Source organism: Notamacropus eugenii, chromosome 5 (genome assembly GCF_028372415.1).
Source record: "Notamacropus eugenii isolate mMacEug1 chromosome 5, mMacEug1.pri_v2, whole genome shotgun sequence".
Lineage (NCBI taxonomy): Eukaryota > Metazoa > Chordata > Mammalia > Diprotodontia > Macropodidae > Notamacropus > Notamacropus eugenii.
In genome coordinates, this window is record NC_092876.1 from 408814346 (window position 1) to 408820958 (window position 6613).

Genomic DNA, 6613 nt, shown 5'->3' on the forward strand with positions numbered 1-6613 from the left:
ACAAAGAGCTTTTGACTTGAGTGGCACTCTTGTGAAGGTATGATGGACTTTTGATTAGGAGACTTTCCTAAAAGGAAGGTCTGAATGGGCTACCATAACTAATGATTTCTGGGCAGAATATAACACTAAATATGTTGTCTGGGAAATGGGGAGGGGAGGAAGAAGGGGAGAGAGAGAAGAGAGGAAAGAAGAGGAGTGGAGGGAATAGAGGGAAAAGGGAGAGACAGAGATGGGGGGATGGGAAAGTGCCAAAAATAAACTTTTTGACCTTGTTCCTTGCTTAGTGAGTCCCTCAAGGAGAATGCAACAATTAGGTACTCAGTAATTCCCGAAATGTGAGTGTAATGACCATCCTGGGTTACTGGAGATATTTCATGTTTTCTTCATGCACAGCTTTGAGTCCTTTGTGTCTTATGCATTTTCTGTGAAGGAGGAAATACATAGTTGTACCATACTTGTTATCTGTATGGTACAATGAGTACTTTTTCTAGGAGAGACAGTCTTACGCATATTTTAGGAAAACCCTAGACATAAACCATACCTTAACCTTGTGTTAGAGGTTTCCCAGAGTTGCACTTGGTTGGGACATAGTAACCAGAGAAAAGAGTAAGAAAGCCTATATAGTCAGCCCCATCTCAGGTCTGTATAAGTCCAGAGCCACAGTAGATAGAATGCTGGACTTCAAATCAGGAAGACTTGGGTTTCAAGACCACCTTCAGGCACTTAGATCTCTGTGACTCAAGGCTAGTCATTCATTGTTCTCTGAGCCTGTCTCCTTTGTATGTTATGCGGGCTGGACTCAGTCACCTCTAAGGTCTCTTCCAGCTCTAAATCTACGATCCTGTGAATATATAGTAAGGATAGGGTTCCAAACCTATAACGTGAATGTCAGATATTTTATGCAACAATTTCATTGCTGCCATTGTCATGAGATTATTTGCCATCACCTCATTTTTCACCCTGCCTCCTGCCAGAACTATAGAAAATACCAATCTTGTTTAATGGAAAGTATAGTGATTTTTTTTTTTTTTGAAATCAAAGACTTGCATTCAAATCCCACCTTTGCTAGATGTCTGTATAAATCACGTTCACCTCTTAGTATTTCAGTCTCCTTCTCTGTAAAATGAGGACGTTGAGCCAAAGAAACTCTAATGTTTCATCTCAACTCTAAAACCTATGATCCTACTTGCTAGTTTTGCCCCCTGTCCAGTTCTGAACCTATGTGTGTGTGTCTGAGTGTGTGTGGTGTGTGTGAGTGTGTGTGTGTGTGTGTGTGCGTGTCTGTGCACTTATGTATGTAAGGGGAAGGGAGGATGGTGGTACTCTGTGTTGGCTATTGGCTATGGAAAAATGCTGTTTTCTCAGCCTAGAAAAGAGGTAATATAGAAAAGTGGATGAGCACTCCAAGTGACCTTGGAGTCAAGGAACCTCATTTCAGATCCTGCATCTACTAACTATGACCGAAGTGACCTTGAACAAGTTTCTTAACCTCTCTAGGACTTAGTTTCCTCGTCTTTAAAATGAGGGATTGTCCTGCATGGCCTCTGAGATCCTTTACATATAACCCTAGATCTATGATTTTATGAAAAGGTGATGGAATAATTGGGCAGAACCAAAGGACATTTATTTGAAGAGACGCTTATAATTTTGGCAGCTCTAGTGACTTAAGAAAATTACTTGCAGAAGTGCTGACACCTGTCGCCCATAGACTCATAGATCATATTTTTAAAGATTTATTAGCTCACATTGGCAAAAAGGTTGTGGATCACTGAATGAAAGGCACTAGCAGAGTGTCTAATCCAAACGTTCAGGATCCCAGAGGTGCTATAAAATTCACCGAAGTCACCTTAGAGAAATTAATGGAGGGATGGCAATAGCAGCTAAAGGAAGAATTCAAGAGTATGAAGTTCTAAAATAGAGAACACTGGAAGTCAGAAATAAATTCCAAAATGGCACCATGCATTCATTAAAGTCTCAATTGCCTCAGCCCTTTATATTTAGAAAACTAGTGAGAGAAAGAGGGGGAGAATAAAGTGAGGATGGTGATGGTGACAAGTCATATTCCTAGCTGAGTGCAGTCATGTTAAGCAATCAGTATTTTTCACAGGGCTGTTGGAAGAGAGTGGCTTGCAAAATGTGAATAATCATTATAAATTGTGAAGCAACATATAAATGTGAGTTATTACTTTTTTTGCTACTCTGGACATTAATCTAAATTTATGTGTATACATGTATACACACATACGCATACACACTTATATGCATATATATATACTTTATATGTTATATATACTATACAGGTCAGCAAATTATTATCTTTGATTAGGGGTTAACCTTGGTTTCATGAAATATATATTTGCATGCGTATGATATTAATGCATATTATATTTTATAATATAAGCAAGGCATAACTACTAAAATGCTTATACATTATAGTTCTATATTCTATGTATGTAATTACATACATAGAATATAGAACTATATTACTTATAATTACATAGTAATATTTTACAATATAACATAATTATATTATAAAATATTATAATTTTATTATAATATAAAATAATTATAATGTTTTATGACTGTATTTCAATTTAATTGAGTTCCTTTGTAATCCCAGGCATTTGATTTTATACACTTAAAAATATTATTCTGAAAAGGGGACCATTGGCTTTACCAGTCTGGCAAAGGGGTCCACTTCACAAAAATGGTCAAGGGCTTACCTTGGCCAAGTCTAGAGCACTTACTCACTCAATTGAGAAGTATTTGTTAAGCACCTACTGCATGTCAGGCACCATGTCAGGCAACGTAAAAGTTAAATGACTTGGATATGGAAACACAGCCCATATGAATCAGAAGCAGGGCATGAAGTTCAGCCTTCCTTACCCTCCTCCACTCTTCCTGGCACTCTATAAATGCTGTCATTATCATTATCAATAAAGAACACAAAGGATCATTGGTCACACCCATATTTTGAAATTTGACATTGAGATCAGAAAAGAGCTGCCTATTAGTTTCAGACAAATCCTATATACAATGTAAAATTAAGTAGAGAGCTTGATTATATAATATTCTTTTATCCCAGAAGAGAAGAAAGTTGGTTTGCTATTGTCATGAATACCAGTTGGTTATTGAAACTTGTTTTTCCTCCTAACTAAGGGTTGACCTTTGAAACACTTTCTGATTCTGTTAATCCTAGCACGCTCGTTCCCAATGCCTGGGAAGGCGTTGAAGCTTACAGTATCAGTCATCCCTTCCTGATCCTCCATACTATTTAATCACCAAGGCCTGTGTAATGTCACTTGCTTAGTTATCCATTTATTTCTATTTCTTCTCCTCCCTCCCTAGTTCTTACCCTTAGTTAGGTCTTTACTAGTCATTCAAAATACGTTTAGTTCAATTTTGTTATTAAATGAAATAGAAAAGTATCTTCTCAATAGAACATTTATCCCACAAATGTTGGGTGTGCCATCCTAGAAGCAAATCACTTGGAAAAATTAGACATACCTATGATCCACGTGGGAAGAAGCACGTATATAAAGAATACTCACGTATTGACACTGAAGATTAGTTATCATTTGAGGGTGATATCATTGTTCTACCACTACGCTTGTTTCCTAATCATCTCAAGGGCTGTTGGGCATATGTATAACATGTTACCTCTGCAAGATGGCACTCTGTTGGTTTCATTGACAAAAGATTGGTCTTTTGGGCACATAATAATAAGCTTCTCTCTGCTATCAGCTTCCTTTAACTGGATTTATCAGAAGAGAAACGAATCCTACCATCTTTCTTTTAGCTCAAAGCCTAGAGACATTGGCTTTCCCAGTGAAAAGGAAAGATCTTTCCATACCCAATGCTCAGACTAAGAGGAAAAACCTTTTACTTCTTTCTCTCCATTAGGACAGAATTCTTTCAATTCTCAGAATTTGAGCCATATGCAACTTTTCTCTTCAAAAGGAAAATCTTACTTTAATGACCAACTTTTCTTTGGATAAAACAAAAACCAGACAATTAATTAGAGTCCAGTGATATTTAATCTGTCTTGTTAACCTCATTGTATCTGGTGCTAAATTACAGTCTTTCATTGCAAACAGCTATTTGACTTAGGGTTAGAAATTCCCACTTAAACTCTTAAATCCCACTTGAGGATGTGTTCTGCCAAAAAAAAAATCATGAGATTTCTATTAGACCTCCATGGTTTTACTGCAGTCCTCAAATTCTTTTAGTCTGCTATGAAAACGAAAGGGAAGGAGAAAGCAATAACCAAAAAAAAGCTGGATGCAGTCTTGGCTTATGATTCATCTCAATCCCTTGTTCTAAATTCATCCTTTATTATAGCTACATGAGTACCAGACCTGGAGTCAGAAAGACCTGAATTCAAATCCAATCTCCAACACTAGCCATGTGATCCTGGGCAAGTCGCTTAAATGTCTGTGTGCCTCAGTTTCCACATCTCTAAAACGACACTTAACCTCCCAGAGTTGTTGTGAGAATCCAATGAGATAATATTTTTGAAGCATTTTGAAAACTTTATATCACTGTATAAATGCTAGCTATCACATACGTGTGTTTGTAGTAGCTGGCAACACTTTTTTAAGGCTTTGGGCCACCTGAAATATTTATTCCTTACCTCCTAAACCAAGCCATAAGCTCCTTGAGGACAAGAATACTGTCTCGTAATAATAACTTACATTTTTACAGTACATTCAGGTGACAAGTACTGTAAATGTACTATTTCATTTGATCTGTAAAACACCCCAGTGAGGGAGGTACCACCAGTATTATTATTCCCATTTTATAGGTGAGGATACTGAGTTCCAGAGAAGTTAAGCGATGTAGTCAAGGTCATACAGCCAGTAAATAGTAGGACAAGACTGCTGACTGCAAATGGAGTCTACTTTCCTTTGCTTCTTTGGGTCTCCCATAGTACCTAGCACAGTGATTTTTGCACAATGTTTGCTCAACAAATAAATTGTTGATTTAATTTAATCAAACAAACCGGATAAATTCCAACTTTCTTCTTTCCTCAGTACTGGCTAGACATAGCCATGGTCTTATTCTGCAAAGATGTAGCTAGAAGAAGAAATTAGTTTGTGAGGTTTGAAAGAGAATATTCACCATTCTGAGGAGGTATAGTAAGCACTAATCACTCCCACTTTGTTATCCAGTTGCATAATCTTAGAACAATGAAGCCACTAAGAGAAATTACAGAGAAACAGATTTATAATTAATGAAGGGAGAATAATAGCGTCTAGCATTCGCTTCCCCTAGAGGTCTTGGAACAAGCTCTAGAGGTAGATTCTGAGGGAGGAGGGATAGTTCTAGGATATAATGTGCATTTATGCAACCCATAATAATGATAAAATTCTATAAAACTCGTACTTTAGAGTGTAACTTGATTGCTTCAAGGGGATTAGAAAATAATTCCTTACATAAACACATGGGCAGCCTGGACTAAGTGTATCACCAAGTTCAAAGGCTTCTTTTTCTCAGATTCCAGATGAGTTAGGTCAATTGGATTGCCCTAAATAGCAGCAGAGCAAACAGCCAAAGATCAGCCAATCAACCAGCCGACATTTATTAACTCTATTATGGGTTCGTGTCCATTAAAGTCTTGTTCTGATGCCTCATCTTGTTATAAGGGCAATATAAAGTCTTCCTAGACTGGAGAGGTTCAGAGTACTGGTCCTATAGTATGCTAAATTCCTGTTTCTCGGAACTGAGCTCAGAGAGCCTCCATGCCCTTAAGTCACAATGATAAAATTTTTCAACCCCAGAAACTCTTGAAGACCATCTGCCAACTCTGAGAAAAGCTGAAGTCTGCTATTATAGAAAGAAGTTCTCATAGTAGAGAAATCATAGGACCATGGATCTAAAGTGCTAAGGAAGGGACTTCAGAGGCCATTTGATCTAGCTGTCTCATTTTATAGATGGAGATATTACTTACAGATAAGTAATATATGTCTATGTATATATATACATATATGTATATATTTACATATGTATAAATATGTGCATATGTATATATTTACATATATATGAGTGCATATGTGTGTGGGTGGATGTGGATATAGTCAGCTCCTCTCATTACAGAATCAGTGCCCTTTCCACTCTATCACAGATGCTTAAAGGTTAAAGGCCTTGTATGTGCTCTGCACTCTGCTATGTGATGGATGTGGAAAGAGGGTGTTATCAAAAGACTCCTCAAAGAGTTTATGATCTAGTAGACAGGCAAGACAAACACAAAAACATAATGAAAATGAGAGATATAAAGCCATATATAATTGCATGGCATGGAAAAAATAAGTGTTGTCAAATTTCAGGTGAGGGAAAGGGAATATCAGTAAAGCCCAAAGTAAATAGAAAAGATTTCACCGAGAAGACAGAACCGGAGCTGGCCCTTAATGAACCGGTAGGATGCGTTTAGGAAGAAGGAAAAAGGGAGAGGGAAGAAAAATATAGGCTGTGGAAAAGACACAAGCAACAGCCAGACCAAAACAAAGAGCAAGCCTGATACATTTGTGGGATAGTGAGGAGACTAAGCTGATGAGAGGAGAAGGGTACACTTAACAAGTGTATGTGTATATATATATACATATATACATATATA